Raw genomic sequence first — 19,384 nt, forward strand, 5'->3', positions numbered from 1 at the left:
CCTAAAAGAGGCTCTATTAATTGGATCATAGCCCAAGGTGAAGATGTAACTTGAACTGGAAAACATCATACAAAATGCCAAGAAGGGGCAATTCCCCCTCTTCTATGCAGCCTTCCCAGGATGGCTGACGGTGTATAGAGAAGATACTCCCTAATCTTGCCAATTCATAAATTCATAAATACTCTTACTGGTTCATAGTTTATATATTTTTTACTTATTTTAACAGGTGGGGAAGTGTTCACAACATGCCCTTAATTGTGAATTTCCAGAGAGGGGAGTTCTCTCTTTGTCACCATTGTCTTGCACTGTGTGTAAATGAATGCATGGTGTTTGGGGGTGTGGTGGTGGTGTTAATTTATGGGAGAAAATATTGCTTTTGCTTGAATTCTTTTGCACAAAGAATCTCTGTGGCGCCTGAATTTTCCAATTTGGAATTTGCCTGTGTATTCATTTATACTTAGTTGAAATCTGATCTTCAATAGATTGAATCCAGTCTTTCTCACTTAGAAACTTTGTGCAGTTTCCCCTTGAGGGACCATCCAATTTCTCACTTTAGATCCAACCCAAACAACAGAGAATCCATCGGTGTAGTAATTTAGACAGTACAGGGAAAATGGTAGCAAATACAGTACATTCCTTTCTCTGGGAGCTTATAGTACGAGGGCATTTCATGGGTCCTTCCCCATCCTCCTGAAACAAGTGAAATCCTAGTCTACACACCATTCTGTCCTTTGTCTAGTGTCCAATTCCCCCCTTCTGCAGGCCAGCCTTAAATGTAGTTATTGCAGTTTGAGTATCGTGTCATGGTGCCTACTGCCACAGCACTAGATGACTTATTTCCCAAATTTAGTAAAGCAGTGGAAATAATAAAACTCTGTGTTGTCTCTCTGTTCAGATGTCACACATCAAGGGGATGACGATGGAGCAAATTGTAAATGTCACAGACCATGCACTTGGTCTCAGCCAACTTGGGTTACTTCCTTTATACTTCCACTTCGTTGTGGTGAAAGAGATTTGGACCTCAGTTCTTATTTCAGATTTCTGACATCGCCAAGCTGGGCTGTAGACCCTAGGGTACTTCCTTGGTTGTGGCCAGTTAACTCTTTGTACCTCAGGCTTCAGCTGGGGAAGGAAAGGCAAGCCGAAAGGATCACCAGTCAGAAGCTGTGCTCCTCTGCTCCACCTCACCACACACTACTCTTTCCCTCTTTCCTAAATGGGTGTTCTCCCAGCGTGAAGTTCTAAGCTGGTGAGTTATGCCCCTGGATAGTAATGAGGAGAGCACAGGGGGCAAGGAGGGCATACTGGAGAGATCGGATATCTATCTATACATGTGGCCAGAGAAGCTTCTGGAAGGAAGGTCATGCTGAACAGGATTTGGAAAGAGCGTGTTCTAGGTAGAGAGAGAGAGTCTGTGTGAGGGCTGATGTTAACGCCAGCAATATGTGCATGTGTGGGGAAAGATTTGTCCTGCTCAAGCAGAGAGACACAGAAGAGGTTAGTAGTAGGAGTAAACGGTAGAAGAATAATAAAAAGAAAGCCTTGGAAGTACAATCTTAGAAGTTTGGATTTAACAGAGAGCAGGATACTGCAGGTCTGGTTGGGAGAGAGAGAGATTGAGAGAGAGATAGGAGAGGATCTTTATAAGACTTGAAGGAAGTGTCATTTTCCAGAAGGAGGGTAGAGGGCACTCACACTTCAGTTATCTGCTGCAATGCAGTAGTCAGGAAGAACGTGATTTAGTGCTTTATCCTGCTTCAAGGAAGGGCAGCATTCTCTGATGGCTGCTTGGGTGAATCTGAGTGAGAGCCCAGAGGATGTGATTGTTTAGAGTTACCAATTTTACAGAACAGGAGGAAGGACCAGGGATTGTGGCAGGAGACTGGCCCTGGGTTTACGTTATTTGTGAACTGTAGGAACCTCGTAGATGGAGGTCTAGTGTAGACAAGGTGTGCTAAGTGTCTTAAGTGACTTCATGTCAGCTGAATTGAATTGAGGGCTCAACTGGTAATCCCCAAATATCTGAAACCAGTGATTTCAGTTGGAATTCCTTAGATTTAATCCAAATTTTTATGCAATTTCTTTTATGCAATTTCTTTTATGCAATAAAGTCAGGATCCTTAGAGGCTGCTTTGTCAATGCTCTTGTTTTTGGATGTATTCAGGGTTTTCTTCCTTTTGAAACTACAATAGAAAGGCAATCATTTATCGTCTCTTTTGATCTTCCTATGCTAACAGCATGTTCAGAATACCCATTATTCCTTATCTCAAGTCCGTATTCCTTAACAACTTGAAATAATAATGAGGAGATCCAAAAATAGACAAAGAAGTCCGTATTGCTGCCTGATGTCCATTGGTGTTCGTGCTTATTTCCATGGATGATTAATAAGTACTCACAATGCTCTAGGTGCTGTGAGCTCAGAGCTGGTCACAGACATGGGTCACAATGGGGAAGACTGGTGCTCATATTTTATATTCTACTCGGTCAGGTGTCTGGTTGTCAACAACCACCAAACCAGAATGATCAACCTGACATAGCTGAAGTCCTTTTTCCCAGCCTCACCATGAAGTTTTAGCTCTGGAATGGGGGAATCGTAGTTTGGAAGTGCCTGGAGAGCTGATGTTTTTCTGGCACTGGGTTCCTCTGGGTTAAGAATAAAGAGGAGATTGCTATTCTCTGGCAGCCATTCCCAGTCTGCTCATGATTGGCAGCCAAGTCTGGGGAGCAAATGGCCAAGTGAATTAGGAAGCTTAAAAAGATGTTTTGTTAAACCGTCCTCATTAAATTGGCACCGTCTGCCTTAGTACTCTCCTTTGTCCCAGTTGGGGCTGTCCTTTGTGACAGATGTTTCCTAATGGTGTGTGCCGGCAACATCTGGAAGACTTGGATGACGGCTGAGGTTTGGGAAGGCCAAACCTGGAGGTTTTCTAGGCTTTCAGGGAAATTGCAATTGCAACCATCTTCCTGCTATTGGGTTCCCATTTTAAAAAATACCTGCTCCCCACCCCCATCTTCCATTATGCAATGAGAATGGAAGTTTCATTACCTTCTCTAGCACTTTTTAACCTCACTGAATATGGTTTTTTCTTCTTCTTCTGAAGAATGAGGTAGTGACTAGAAAATATTTGGAATAGGATGATGAAAGAGTTAGATGATGAAAGAAGTCTCAGGAGGGTGACTTACAGTTGGCATCTTGAGATCTATTTTCCTATATTTCTACTAAAAGCCAAGCTAAAGGAGGTGAGTTAAAGTTGCGGGTAGGAATTATAATCAGTTGCAAAATTATATCTGGGAGCTATTGGGATAGCTATGGGGATGTTTAGAATCTTTCTTGACATCTAAAAATATATTCTGGAGACATTTTGGCCCTAGATTGGGTTAGCATTTTATTTTAAAAAAAATAATAATAATCTCTACACCCAACGTGGGCCTTGAACTCAAGACCCTGAGATCAAGAGTTGGATACTCTACTGACTGAGCCAGCCAAGCACCCCCCTCACCCCCAACTGATTGGGTTAGGATTTTAGCAGGACATGGTTTCGATGGAGGTTTCAGATTTAATGATTCCTCCGCTTCTGGCTCTGGCCCATCAGTATCTATTTGAGTTGAAAGGGAAGACATTGGCAGAGGGTGACCTGGGTGTAAAGATAAGAACTGGCTCGAATACTCCTTTATTTTTTTATTTTTTTAAAAATACTTTTATTTATTTCTAGGAGGGAGAGAGAGAGAGACAGCGTGAGCAGGGGAGGGTCAGAGAGAGAGGGAGATACAGACTCCGAAATAGGCTCCAGGCTCTGAGCTGGCAGTCAGCACAGAGCCCGACACGGGGCTCGAACCCACGAACCGCAAGATCATGACCTAAGCGAAAGTCGGACGCTTAACTGACTAAGCCACCCAGGCGCCCCTCAAATACTCCTTTAAAAGCCATGTTGTAGAGTCTTGACCCTTTATGGAGGCAAGGTGCTACAGTAGAAAGAACATGGTCTTTGAAGTAACAAAGAACCAAGTTCACATTCCAGCTCTTCTTTTTACTGGCTGTATGAGCTTAGGACAATTGTCTCACCTCTCAGTCTTTAAACTGAATAATAACACTTATTTCATTGGGTTGTTAATGGGGATTAAATGAAATAACATATGTGCATTACGACTCAACAAATTCTGGTTCTCTTTCACCCCTCTCTCCATGTATCCCTAATTCTTTCATATACATCTGGTCCCCCTATTGGCCTGATACCATTTTTTCTCTGCCTCCAGCCTCTGCACATGTTCCCCCATGCCTCTTACAGTTCAAGCCTAGGGCCCTGATTTATTAATTTGTGTTAGTCCCACAAAATGACAATAACAGTATGTAGTTTTTATAACTGTACTAACATGAGCCAAGGTTGTGGTTTCTTTCCAGGCATTTTTGCCTGCTGACAATTTTGGTTATAAATCAAAGACAAAGGAGTTCTATCTTCCCACCCACTCCTCTGATCTAAAGTTCCTGATTTGGGGCTAGATCATTCTGGGCGGGATTTTGTTGCAACCAAAAGTAATGGCAAGCTTGTTTATAAAGGCCATTCAGGGAATGAGAATCCATAACCTTTACTACTGGGACATTCTTGTTTTCCTCTTAACTTTTTGGTTTGAAAAATATCAAACCTACAGAGAGTTACAGGAATAGTGTAATTAACACCCATTTATCTTTCACCAGGATTGATTGTTAATATTTTGCTACATTTGCATGTTCTCTCCAGTGCTCCTGTGTGTGTGTGTTTATGTGTGTATGAAATATGGTCCATATTCAAAGTTTACTGTCTAGTTGTCTAGTTTTGTTATAGTACAATGTTTCTCCCTGATCCAGGTCCAATCCAAGGTTATGCATTACATCTCATTGTTGTGTCTCTCTCTTTTTAAAAAATATTTTATTTATTTTTGAGATGGGGAGAGAGAGAGAGCCAGAGTGTGAGCAGGGGAGGGGCAGAGAGAGGGGGAGACACAGAATCCGAAGCAAGCTCCAGGCTCTGAGCTGTCAGCACAGAGCCTGACATGGGGTTTGAACTTGTGAGGCCTGAGATCATGATCTGAGCGGAAGTTGTCCTCTCAACCAACTGAGTCACCCAGGCACCCCGTGTCTCTTTATTCTCCATTAATCTGCAACAGTTCCTCAGCCTGTCATTCCTGACATTGACATTTTTGAATAGCATAGATTAGTTGTTTTATAAAAAGTCAACTTTCTGTAGAAGGTTGTTTTGTAGGCTGATCATTAAAATTTTTTTTAATGTGTATTTATTTTTGAGAGAGAGTGTGTGTGAACAGGGGAGGGGCATAGAGAGAGGGGGAGAGAGGCTCTGAAACAGGCTCTGCATTGATAGCAGAGAGCCTTACGTGGGACTCAAACTCAAAACCACGAGATAATGACCTGAGTAAAAGTCAGCCACTTAACTGACTGAGTGACCCAGGTGCCCCTAGACTGTCCATTTTTATCATTAGACTCAGGTTACACATTTTGGGCAGAAATATTATATAAGAACATTCTTTTTTTTCCTTACAGTTTATTTTTGAGACAGAGAGAGACAGAGCATGAGTGGGGAGGGGGGGCAGAGAGAGAGGGAGACACAAAATCTGAACAGGCTCCAGGCTCTGAGCTGTCAGTACAGAGCCCGATGTGGGGCTTGAACCCACAAACCGTGAGATCGTGACCTGAGCTGAAGTCGGACGCTTAACCAACTGAGCCACCCAGGTGCCCCTATATAAGAACATCCTTAAAGACAGAGTGCCATGTAGGCTGGGAGCATGTTTTCTTCCTTTCCATTGTGTTTGTAGGATCAAGCACAAGGACTTAGAAGCTGTCCTTCTAAGAAGGTGCTTACTATTCATTGAATGAATGAATGACCAAAGACTTTCACTGGTACCTGGGTCTATTATTTTTCTACTTGAGGAGAGGAGGAAGAGCAGTGTTCTCCCATATCCTAGTCCCATTTTTACCATACATATATGTGGGCTCTGTAATGAGCCCACAGAGAAGGGGATTGAGGTGGGGAGACTAGGATGTGAGGGAGGCAAGCTGTGGAGTCTCTTTACCCTGGGTGTGGGTGGTGATCGCACTATGTTGAGACTGGATGGTGAATAAAGTGGTCCTCCAATGGAAAGAAACACAGCATACAGAACCTAGGAATAATGGTCTGTTTCCTTACTGAGAGAAATTAGTTATTTAGGGTTCCAGACTTTATTATACTTCCCTCCCCTAACCCCCATTTGAATCCTAAGAATGGCCTGGTGAAAATTGATTTCTGTCCCTCCTCCTTTCCCAGTGGGGACAACACCATATTTCTCTCCTTCTCTACCCTCCATCTCCCACCTCCCCACCCACACAAGTGTGTATTTTCTAACATTTATAAACGGTGGTTGGGCGGCCATTCTCTCCAGATTATTTATTGTTGAGAAAATCTATAACTCCTTGGACTTCTCATTTTGATGTAGAAGCTTTCATCCCTGTCGCCTGGGGGAAGTGAGGTTATGAGAGGTACTCTTTGCCTCTCAGAAATGTGTTTTCAGGCTTCCCTTTGGGGCCCTTTCTCTCTCCAGTTCTGATCATCTCAGACATTTCTGACAGTCCTTCCTGAGGCATTTGGGGCTTGGGACTGGATTCATCTATTTAATTCTGTGAGGCTTCCAAGTGCCTGATGCACATGGTTCCTGCCCCCTTTCTGAGAGTCTACCTATCCCTGTCTTTGCAGCCCCTTATTTCACCAGGTTCCAGAAAAAAGGCCTTTTTATCTCCGTGTCAGCTCTTGATTATCCACAATCATGGTGGGAATAACCTAAACTAGTGAATGATAGTAAAATGACTTTTGTTTGATTTTTAAGTGATCGAATCCTGCCTAGAGATAATCCACAAAGCAAACAGCTTCAATGAAAGCAATCCATCATCTTACTGTCCCATGGGTGGCTCTGTGGCATCTCTGGCATCTAGAGAGGGAGGCAGATGCAAGAACACAGCTTGTCCAGCCCTCACTGTGTTTTTAGATGCGCTGGACATCTATTGAGACATAAGGCTTGTTTTCGAACTCGGGTGGAGACCTTTCCTCAGTCTGAGAACCAAATACTTAGTACAAAGAATATAAAAACCAGTAGCCAACATATAAAACTATCACTTTCTCTAGGGTTTCCATCACACCCAGAGTAAAAGCCAAAGTCCTCACAGTGACTCTGACCCTAAGCGAAGAATCTGGCTTCCTGCTTTCTCTCTGACCTCATCTCCTACTGCTTCCCGCTCACTCACTCCATCTTGGCCCCATAGGCTTCCTTGTTATTCCCCCCAAATTGCCGAGAATGGCTTCATACCCGTGAGGATGGCTGCTATTAGAGAAGCAGAAAATGACGAGCGTTGGCGAGGATGGGACACTTGTGCACTGTGGGTGGGAATGTGAAATGGCACAGCCGCTGTGGAAGACAGCATGATGATTTCTCAAAAAATTAAATATACAGTTATAGTATGATCCAGCAANTGCACAGCCGCTGTGGAAAAAGCATGATGATTTCTCAAAAAATTAAATATACAGTTACAGTATGATCCAGCAATCCCGCTTCTAGGTATATGTCCCCAAGAACTGGGGACTCAAAAAGTTATCTGTATGCCCATTTTCATAACAGCGTTATTCACAATAACCACAAGGCAAAACAACCCACATGCTCGTCAATGGCTGAACAGATAAACAAGATGTAGTATATACACACAACGGAATATTATTCAGCCTTAAAAAGGAAGGACAATCTGATACATGCTACAACATGGATAAACTTCAAGGCCTTATGCTAAGTGAACTAAGCTGGTCACAAAAGGACGCCATTGTATGATTCCACTTATATGAGGTACCTTAGAGTAGTTGAATTCATAGAGACAGAAAGTAGCATGGTGGTTGCCAGGGGTGGGGGAGGGAAGGATGGGGAGTTACTGTTTAATGGGTACAGAGTTTCCGCTTAGGAAGATGAACAAATTCTGGACATGGATGGTGGTGATGGTTGCACAATAGTGTGAATCTGAGGCTGTCTTGGACCACCCTTTTTGTTATTTTATTTATTTATAAAAGTTAATTTATTTATTGGTAATATTTACACTTAGCATGGGGCTTGAACTCAACAACCTGCGGACCAAGAGCCCCTCTGATTCTCCTCTGGCTGAGCCAGCCAGGCACCCCTGGACCATCCATTTAAAACAGTTTTTTAAATTGGGACACTGGTTGGCTTAGTCGGTTGAGCGTCTGACTTTGTCTCAGGTCATGATCTCATGGTTCGTGAGTTTGAGCCCTGCATCAGGCTCTATGCTGACAGCTGGGAGCCTAGAGCCTGCTTCGAATTCTGTGTCTCCTTCTCTCTCTCTGCCCCTCCTCCATTCTCTCTCTCTCTCTCAAAAATAAACATTAAAAAAATTTTCAATTAAAAAAAATTTTTTAGTGTTTATTTTTGAGAGACAGAGAGACAGAGTGCACGACGGGGAGGGGAAAAGAGAAAGGGAGACACAGAATCTGAAGCAAGTTCCAGGCTCTGAGCTGTCAGGACAGAGCCCAAGGAGGGGCTCAAACCCACNGGGAGCCTAGAGCCTGCTTCGAATTCTGTGTCTCCTTCTCTCTCTCTGCCCCTCCTCCATTCTCTCTCTCTCTCTCTCTCTCAAAAATAAACATTAAAAAAATTTTCAATTAAAAAAAATTTTTTAGTGTTTATTTTTGAGAGACAGAGAGACAGAGTGCACGACGGGGAGGGGAAAAGAGAAAGGGAGACACAGAATCTGAAGCAAGTTCCAGGCTCTGAGCTGTCAGGACAGAGCCCAAGGAGGGGCTCAAACCCACAAACCGTGAGATCCTGACCTCAGCTGAAGTCAGACGCTTAATAGAGTGAGCCACGCAGGCCCCCTAAGGACCACTCATTTTAAAATACCAGCACCCAGGGCGCCTAGGTGGCTCAGTTGGCTAAGCGGCCAACTTTAGCTCAGGTCATGATCTCCCAGTTCATGGGTTCGAGCCACATTCCAGCACAGAGCCTGGAGCCTGCTTCGGATTCTGTGTCTCCCTCTCTCTCTGACCCTCCCCTGCTCACACTNGATCAGTATATTTGTTGAATGAATAAACAACTGACCATGATTACACACATACTCTTAGATAAGGCACAGACAGAAGGAGAAAATGAGGAAATTCCATTTTCATTTGGTTTTGTTAACTAAGTTCTTCCACCCTTGGTTATGAGACTTGGACCCAGAGTTCATGGTGGCTTTTCCTCTGTTTACTTTCTTATATGTATTCTGACCTGTTTCCACTTCAGAAGTGTTCATGTTCCACATACACCACACTTACTATTCTTTTTTTTTTTAAATTTTTTAAACGTTTATTTATTTTTGAGACAGAAAGAGAGAGCACGAGTTGGAGAGGGGCAGAGAGAGAGGGAGACACAGAATCTGGAACAGGCTCCAGGCTCTGAGCTGTCAGCACACAGCCTGATGTGGGGCTCGAACCTACGGACAACGAGATCATGACTTGAGCCAAAGTCAACGAGATCATGACCTGAGCCAAAGTCGTATGCTTAACCGACTGAGCCACCCAGGCGCCCCCACACTTACTATTTTTTAAGACTGATGGGGCGCCTGGGTGGCTCAGTCAGTTAAGCGTCCGACTTTCGCTTAGGTCATGATCTTGCGGTTTGTGGGTTCGAGCCGCGCGTCGGGCTCTGTGCTGACTGCCAGCTCAGAGCCTGGAGCCTGTTTCAGAGTCTGTCACTTCGTCTCTCTCTGACCCTCCCCTGCTCATGCTGTCTCTCTCTCTCTCTCTCCTAGAAATAAATAAAAAAAAATATTTAAAGACTGTTGCCCTGAGCTCAGAGCCTCTACTCTTGTATTCCTGACCCCCTTGCCCCCCACTAGAGTTGCAGGGCTGCTTGAATTAGGACTTGGGAAACTCTGGGGAAGCTCAGCTATCCAGGAGACTTCACACTTGTTTGTTTGGGAGCCACTGGTTTGATTGGCTCTGGACTTTTCATTCTCCTGAAATTTTAAGGAGGAGGAGAGAATTGATATAATTTGGGTTCAGGAAGGAGCTGTGCTTGGATGGAAAGAGATTGATATCTTCTCTGGAGATGTTGCGTTTCAAGTCCACTTCTCTGAAATTTTGAGAACCTTTGAGAAAATAATTGTTCAACAGCCTCATTACCCTTCCTCACAAGTCTTTATCAAACTTCTAGCAAAGCAATTCATATCCAAACTGTATTTGAAGCCATATAGGAGGAGCCACAGGGCCAGCTTACTGACTGGCAGGGATAGTAACACCCAACCACGGGCAGCGGAACTTACTGCCTTGGAAAAATGTTTTGAAAAGGAAAGGTCCAGAGTGAGGGCAGTACCCTTCTTAGAGGAGTGAACACAGTGACCTCCAGGATGGAGGAGAGTGGGTGGGGCTGGCTGGGAAAGCAAGACAGCCTGCAATTTAGTGGGTGGATTGTTGGACTTGACAGTTCTTCTTGGCGACTTGGGATGGAACTTTTGTTTTGGAGTTTGGAATGAGCTCAGAGACTGAGAGAAACGCAGGGAGGAGGAGGAGGGAGGGAAGTAGGGAGCCGGGGGCATTATGGAATTCATGCAAGCTGGCTTCATGTTCCCTGGCCTCTCTCTGCATTTCTTTAAGCACCTCCCCTGCGCCAAGCAGCTCCTTTGGGAGAGACTGTTTCCTAATTAAACTGAGATTCACAGGCCCAGGGCCCTCATTAGGAAATGTCCTCAGGAAATGCTCTTGAAATAGATGAGTGTGCATGTTCTAGTTGTTCTGGTCTCCTGTTTCCACCTCTGTTTGGGCCTTTCTCTCTTTCCAAAAAAGAAAAAAGGGAAAAAAATCTTACTTCTAGGAATCTCAGGATATAGCAGTCAGTCAATACAGCTATATATTCATTTCCTCTGTTTTAAATGCCTCTTTTGGTTTCTTGGTAGAGTTATGAGCAGATCTTTGTCCTGGGTAGTGAGGGCTAGGGGTGGGAATGTGGAATTCAGGAGGAGGTATACGGATCCTAGCCCTGCCCTCTGGAAGCTTTTGGACTGTAAAGGAATTTAAGTGACACACCCAGGACTCCACCAGACAGAAAGGGGAAATTAGTTTCAGCTGAACATCAGGATGGGCTGTAAGCGCTGGCGTCAAGGGGAGGAAGGCTGGAGATGAGGGATCAGTCAAGATGGCTTAGGAAAGGCTTCCTAGATATGAGGGGAAAGGTTATAGAATAGGATTAAAAAGAGCTGGAGGGTCAAGACTGGAAGAAAGGAATGAGGAGGGAGTCCCTGGCAGGGCAGGTAACCTACCCAGATCAAAGGTCATCCCAGGAAGGGTAAATCAGGATGTGAGGAGCGGAGTGAGGAAGGAGGCGATGGGCTTGAGGGTAGGGGGAGAATTAGGGCAGAGCTCTGGCAGCTGGGTCAGAGAGTCTGGACTGAATATAAACTATGGGAATGACTACAGATTATTGCACAGAGAAAAGATATTTGTGAACATGGCATTTGAGGATGATGTTTCTCTATATTGGTATAAGCTGGATTACAGGGAGACTTGCTCAGGATTCCCAATCACGGCTTTGCTTCTTCTTCTACAAGTTTGGTTCTTCATTTGTTTGTTCTGCCTGCTTCGGTTTGGGTCATCAAATATGATTATTTAACTCCCATGTGTTTTGTTCCTTGGGTTGCTTCTCTGGTATCTTCATACTTTGTCTGTAGCCCACTTTCGCTCATCTTCAGCAGAAGTGGGAAGAGCCCAAGGACCACCCTGTGTAACAAAGTGGAGGGAAACAGAAATCATCAAAAGCATTTCTGATCCTGCCATTCAGATGGTCCTCTGGATTCTTGCTTGGGGTCCATGGATGGACTTCAGGAGAGTGTAGGACATTTTTTTGAGGTGAGCAATGTCCGGGGGCAGGGGGTGTCTGTGATTCAACAAATGTTAAGAACCACTATTGTGTCTTTGTTGGGAGGTAGGTGGCTGAGGGCAGTTCCCCAGAGAGAGAAACATGGTATAAGCATCCTTAGTGCCAACCACAGGAGCCTCCAGAGATAGTTGAAGGAGCTGAGGTAGAAAGAGGAATGGGGAAAAGAGACATGGGTTCAGAGGGAACTGGTAAGAAGGGTGCCCTATCTTTCCTTGTTCTCCACCCTCTTTCTAGCAGGTATTCTTTCCCTATATCCTCCATGTCCTGACGATTGCAGGACTCTGGTCCCCTTTCAGTTTAAATATATTGAGTGTTTGCAGCTTATGTACCAGGCCCTCTCACAACATTATGTCATGCATTTCCTTTGTTGAACCTGAAGTACACAGAGTGGAGTCAGTCCCATCCTCCATCATGGCATGTTGACTCTATCGCTTCCTGTAAGGCTCCTTTTCAATTCATTTTCTTTTTTCCTCTTATCTTTATTTCTATTCTCATCTCCCTTCCTCACTGGGGGAACTTGGTGTAGTGTATTTAACAAATGCTCCTCCAATCCATGTTCTATATGTGTATTTAGATACATTCATCCGCTCAACAACCACATGGTGCTGACTGTGTCGGGCATAGTCGTAGGTGCAGGGAAATGCAAGCAGGAGCAAAATAATAAAAAAGTTCTGGTTTCATGGAGCTTACATTCTTTTGGAGTGAGACAAATCATGAACACATAAGTAAGTAAAACATGTAGTACCTCAAATAGTGATAAGGGCTATGTAAAAAAAAAAAAACAAAACAGGGCAAGGGGATAAGTTATGTTGAGGGGTGTCTGGAGCAGACTGCAGTTTTATATGGGATGATTAAGGAAGGTGTTGCTACAAAGGTGCTATTTCACCAAACACAGTTAAGGAAGCAACCACATGGATATCTGAGGTCGAAGTGGTCCAGTTAGAGGGGACAGAAAGTACAAAGGCCCTGAGGTGGGGTCTTGTCTAGTGTGTTAGGAGGCCAGAATGGTTAGAAGGCCAGTGGCTAGAGAAAAATGAGTGGTGAGGGAGAGAGACAAAAGGCTGAGAGGTAGCTGGGTTAGTGACAAATACTGTAGGACTTTGTGATGAACGTGCTCACATGGGTGTCCTCATGGACTCAGGAGACTTTCCTCAGGGTACGTAACTAGGAGAGGGATTGTGGGGTTGGAGAGGGTAAGCATTCTTAATTCCACTAAGATTGTGCTTCAGGATGGTGGTGCCAGTTATACTCCCACCAGCAGTGTGTGATAGTCTGTATCTTCTCATAGAATTCTCATGATGATCTAGTAAGGGAAATCAAGTAAAGTTCCTTATGGAGGAGGAAACTGAGGCTTAGAGAGATTAAGCAAATTATCCTAGTTATATAGTCAAGTGGAAGATCCAGGGCTCAAATTCAAAAGTTTTGACATAATGTTCTTTGCTCTTACCACTACTATACCCAGCACTGACTCTTTCACAAATAGGATGAGGCATCTGTAGACAAGATATTATTATTATTAATTAAAAAATGTTTATTTATTTTGAGAGAGAGAATGTGAGAGAGCACATGAGTGGAGGAGGAGCAGAGAGAGAGAAGGAGAGATAGAATCCCAAGCAGGGTCTGAGTTACCAGCGCCCAATGCAGGGCTCAAACTCATGAACTGAGAGATCATGACCTGAGCCAAAATCAAGAGTCAGCTGCTTAACCGACTGAGCCACCCAGGCACCTTGCAAAGATGTTATTATTATTATTTTGAGCCTTGCATTTTTCTTTTCTTTCCTTTTTTTTTACTCTACTCTATTTTTCTTTTTTTTNATATTTTTTGAACTTTTAAGTAGTTTCCACACCCAACATGGGGCTTGAACTCATGACCTCAAGATCAAGTTTCACACATTCTACCCATTGAGCCAGCCAGGCACCCCAAGCCCTGCATTTTTTCAATGCCTGGTCTAACTCAGTCAGCCTAGGACCCCAAAGTGTTTAGCACCACCATTTATGAGCATATCTAATCAAAGTCCTTAGAATTTCAAGGTGAATTATATGGAATAAGACTGTTTCCATTTTCTCATGAGGGCTAGCTAACAGGCTTAAATTAAAAAAAAAATTTTAATGTTCTATTTATTTCTGAGAGAGAGAGAGGGAGAGAGGTAGCATGCGCAGGGGAGGGTCAGAGAGGGAGACAAGAATCTGAAGCAGGCTCCAGGCTCTGAGCTAGCTGTCAGCATAGAGCCCGACATGGGGCTTGAACCCATGAACTGTGAGATCATGACCTGAGCTGAAGTCAGGCGCTTAACCCACTGAGCCACCCAGGCACCCCTACAGGCTTAAATTTTAGTGCATGATTTTGACGCTAGACATTTATAAAGATTAGTTGATTTTCAAAATTTGGGGACTTTGGGTCAGATTTTAATATTAAATATTAGGTAGATTATATTACATACATATTGTTTGCTAGGCACCGAGCTAAATACTTTCCCAAGCATCATGTGACTTACTCCTCACAAAAACCCTATGAAGTATTTACTTTTTCTCCCATTTGTGGAAGCTAAAGCATTGAGAGATGAAGTCATTTGTCCAGAGTTACCCAGCTATGACGTTGAGTTGAGTTTTGAACCTGAACAATCTACCTGCAGAGCCTTTACTCTTAACTACTAAGCTGTGCTGCCTTCCTGTAAAGGAAGCTTTTCCCTTTGAAATTGAGGACTATTTCCTGTCAAGTGGGGTGGTTTAGAGCAGTCATGGAAAGTGAGGGGGTAAGTGGACAAGAATCTCCAGAGGGAGAGGATCTGAAGTTTGAAAATATTCCCCAGCTGTCTTCATTATGCCTCCCTCTGTACCCCCAAGTGAAACCTCTGACGTAGGCATCCTACCTGGATTAGAGGTTCTGAACATGATGCCTTCAAAAAAAGGAGGGCTTCTCTAACTGGGCGTGGGTGGTTCATTGTCTGTAACCCAAAGCAGCCTGATATTTTTAAAACAAGTGTCCTTAAAGGCAAACAATGCTTTATCACCTATGTATGGCTTATATCTGCCACGAATGATCTGTGGTCAAGGTTTTATCACAGTTGGTTTTCCCTTCACACTTTTCATTTTGATTGCCTTCTACAAGGAGGGTAATGCCATTTATAGATTTACCTGAGCCAGGTTTATAAGGTTGCTTGGTTACAAGGTATGTATCTCAAAATCAAGTAGATAGGATATTCTGGATTATGTGCTCTTTCAGGTTTCTCTTCTCCGTGTGTACATTTGTTCAATAAATATTTATTAAGCACCTAACTCACAGTTAGGAGGAGGAGGAGGAGACAGGCAGCTGAACTGGAATTTTGATACATTAAGATAAATGGCAAATGAGGTAAGCCCGGGTGCTATGACAGTACACAGAAAGGGCAGAGCAAGGGTTAGGGGAGCCTTCCTGGGGAAGCAACTTCTGAGCTGGGAATTGAAAGATAAGGAGGCCTTAGCTAAGGAAGGGGGCCGAGAGGGCATTAGAAGCAAGGGAACAGAGTGAGTGTAGAATTTCACAGTTGGAACATGAACTGGGCAGGGGATGAGGCTAGAGGAATTATGAAGGAAGGGCAGTGGAGAATCACTGAAGGCTTTGAAACCTAGGGGTGGGATGGGAACACCTCAATCACATTTATAGTGTATAAAGGTTTCATGAGTTAAGAGTGGACCCTCCTTGTCTATCTCATGTGCTTGTTAGTAAATCAGAAAGTCGGAACTGGTGGGTGATAAATAAGGAATCTTGATGGGTTTGTAGATGGAAGGTCTGACCCAATAATCTAAGGGCTCCTTTTGATAATCTATAGTGAAGAATTTTCAAATTTTGACTTGATCCTCTGTCTTTAAAACCCCTGAAAACATTCCCTAAAATTCTTTCAAAACCAAAGCCTGAGTAGGGAGGAGAATGGGGGCTGCATGACTTTGTTTTCTCTGTTCCCCACTACTCATTTCCGGGGCATTGCTGTGAATCGTTCATCCAAAGCCTTGCTCCCCATGAGGAGGGGACCATTTGAATAGCAGCAGGGAGTAGAGGAAGGAGGAACCACACGCCGGGTTCGTTCATTAAGAAAATATATTTGGCATATTCAGACAGTGGTTTGAGCGAGTTAAAAATAACCCCTCGTGAAAAATTAATAGGGAGTTATAAGTGAGTGTTTTAATACAAGCTCACAGAGCAGGGCAGATTCTCCAGGTGGCTGGCGGCTGACATCACGGATGGCACAGGGTGTTTATAGAGCACGGTGTGGCCAGAGAGGAGAGTCGTCTGCAGAAGTGAGCTCACCTTCTCTCCTGGAACCCGGAGAGGGAGGAGACAGAAAGAATTGTTTTGGTCTTGAGCTACTGAGCTAGGTGACTTATTTCTTTCTCCCTACCCATCACACTCTCATAACTATGGACATAAAAATTGTAGTGATTTTGCCTGGTTGCTTTGGGTGAAGTATATTGAATATGAGAATTCATAAAACGGGCTTTCTGGCTCTTCTCTCTATCTTAGTAATGGACCCTTGTTGGCTGCTATACCCACTTCTTCAGCGTTTCCTCAACCGACAACCTGTTCCTCCCATTCTTACAGGTGGTTATGAAGGGTCTGCTCCTTTCTCCCCCTTCCTCCCTTCTCACAGCACCTCTGTGGGCCTTGGTGGGTAAAGCCAAGGGTTGCACTGTACTTTCTTTTCTATCAGTACAGCTAAATGGATGATGCAGAATGAGGAGAAAGGAAATCAAAGTGACATCTGACCTTGGCTAGCTGATTTTGGGGCTAAGGGTTTTAAGACTGGGGGACCAATATTTGTATTTTAAACCCAGATGATATTTAAAAAATGGTTCTGTAATTGCAACGAGGCCCTCTAGGCCGTGAATTAATGTGTCATAACTCACGCCCAAGCACTGCGCAAACATCCCGCGTGTGAATTATTGCACAATAAATTCATGCCCTGTTGTGTCTTACAGCTTAATTAGTACATGAAGCTACATGAGTTAGACGAACCCAAATGGGATTATGTCATGTGGTGCGTAAAAAAGCAGAATGTTGGGAGGTATTTGGCACTTTTTCTGGGGGGAAAGCAGGGCTGATTTTTCTGTAATGTCCTTTGGTGTCAGTTTCTGTGATTTTGGGCTGCAACAGGTGACATGTGACTTCTGAGCTTTGGTTGGTTGGTTGAATACGGGTTCAGTAAATATTTATTGTTTACTACGTCTTAGGCATTATGAAGGGATAGAACACGTAAGATGAAATACGAAGCAGCAGCTCTGAAGCCTGAGCACCCGAACTCGGCAGCCTCAACCCAACTCAGCTTAACTCAGCCTCACTGAAGCCAACCTGAGACGCTGCCCTGGGCTTGCTACAGCACTCTGATCCTAGAACCCTCTTCAATTCCAGCTAGAATGCTGTATCAGGCACTTCACAATTATGGTCAAAAGTTGGCACGTAGACATACGCTGGAGCAATACGTGGTTAAGATTTCCACTGCTGGAAGGCTAAGCACTCTGGATATAGTAGCCTTGGGTGTGGTCAACACAGTGGGTGCAGGTGTGTATGTCCTGGCTGGTGAGGTGGCCATTGATAAAGCAGGACCATCCATTGTGGTCTGCTTTTTAGTGGCTGCCCTATCTTCTATGTTGGCTGCTCTGTGCTATGCAGAGTTTAGCGCCCGGGTTCCCCATTGTGCTTCTGCGTATCTATACAACTATGTCACTGTAGGTCAACTCTGGGCTTTCATCACTGGCTGGAACCTCATCCTCTCTTATGCTACTGGTGCAGCCAGTGTGGCCCGGGCCTGGAGCTTAGCTTTTGACAACCTGATTGGGAACCAGATCTCTCAGACCTTGCATGAGAGCATCCCACTGAATGTTCCCCATGTCCTTGCAGAATATCCAGACTTCTTTGCCATGGGCCTGGTGTTGCTGCTCACCGGATTGCTGGCTCTCAGGGCTAGTGAGTTTGTCCTGGTTACTACAGTGTTCACAGTGGTGAATGTTTTGGTTCTTGGTTTTGTCATCATCTCTGGCTTCCTTAAGGGGAAACTGCACAACTGGCAGCTTACGGAAGAGGACTACGTAATGACCATGTTTAGACTCAATGACACTTCTCCATTAGGCTCTCTGGGCCATGGAGGATTTATGCCTTTTGGCTTCCAGGGGATTCTCCGTGGAGCAGCTACCTGTTTCTATGCCTTTACTGGTTTCGACAGTATTGTTACCATTGCCGAAGAAGCCCAAAATCTCCAGCGTTCTGTCCCGATGGGCATTGTGATTTCAGTGTTCGTCTGCTTTTTGATGTATTTTGGGGTCTCTTCGGCACTTACGCTTATGGTGCCTTACTACAAGCTTCAACCTGGGAGCCCCTTGCCTGAGGCATTTCTCTATATTGGCTGGGCCCCTGCCTGCTATGTCGTGGCTATTGGAGCCCTCTGTGCTCTTTCTACCAGCATCTTGGACTCTATGTTCCTCCTTCGTTGGATGACCTTCGTGATGGCAGATGATGGCCTCCTTTTCAGTGTTCTTGCCAGGATAGACTCCAAAACAAGCATCCCCATTGTGGCCACTGTGGTCTCGGGCATTGTTACAGCGTTAATGACATCTCTCTTTAGACTCACTGGTCTTGTGGACCTCATGTCATTTGGGACCCTGCTTACTTACTCCCTGGTGGCTATTTGTATTCTCATTGTCAGGTATCAGCCCGAGTTGGATGATGAAGAAAATGAAGCAGAGGCACAGGAGGAGAATGGGCCTGCAGCAGAGAACCTGACTCTGTGGGGACTATTTTGTCCAGGCAGCTCCATCCCCACTCCACTCTCTGGCCGGGTTGTCTATGTTTGCTTCTCATTGCTTGCTCTGCTGCTCCTTCTTCTTTGCCTGGTGCTGGTCCAGTGGCCAGTTCTACAGCTTTTGGGAAACCCACTGTTGATTACAGTGGTTGTGCTGCTCCTGGTGCTCATCACTGGGATCACTGGGGTCATCTGGAGACAGCCACAGAGCCCAACTCTCCTTTACTTTAAGGTACCCGCTCTGCCTTTCCTCCCAATAATGAGCATCTTTATGAATGTTTACCTTATGATGCAGCTGCCACCTGGCACCTGGGCCCTATTTGGTGTCTGGATGCTGATTGGGTTTGCTATCTACTTTGGCTATGGGATCCACCATGCATGCAGGATTAACCCCACATAAGTTAGGAACAGAACTGTAGACCTTGAACTCTGCAGTGCCAGTACATATTCGATTTTACATCCTCACACGTGGATGCTGTCTGGTTTCCTTGCACAATAATGGAGGGTACTCTTGAGCACAACATCCATGGGATATTGGTGGGGAAACACTAATAGAGCTCTGTATGTATTGTCAAGGATGTGTCTTTGCTCTTTCTCATCTTTAAAAAAAATTTTTTTAACTTATCTGTTTTTCAATTGTGTCTGTAACTGCTTACTGGCTTTAAGAAGTTATTATTAAAAGAAAC

The 19,384-nt window shown here is 44.3% G+C and overlaps 1 pseudogene; it reads left to right on the forward strand.

Annotated features, from left to right (window-relative positions):
• The first annotated feature begins 17,316 nt into the window (after nucleotides 1-17,316).
• On the forward strand, nucleotides 17,317-19,098 carry LOC144222910 (cationic amino acid transporter 3 pseudogene; annotated as a pseudogene).
• The last annotated feature ends 286 nt before the right edge of the window (nucleotides 19,099-19,384 follow it).

Source organism: Crocuta crocuta, unplaced genomic scaffold, assembly GCF_008692635.1.
Source record: "Crocuta crocuta isolate KB4526 unplaced genomic scaffold, BGI_CrCroc_1.0 scaffold30, whole genome shotgun sequence".
Lineage (NCBI taxonomy): Eukaryota > Metazoa > Chordata > Mammalia > Carnivora > Hyaenidae > Crocuta > Crocuta crocuta.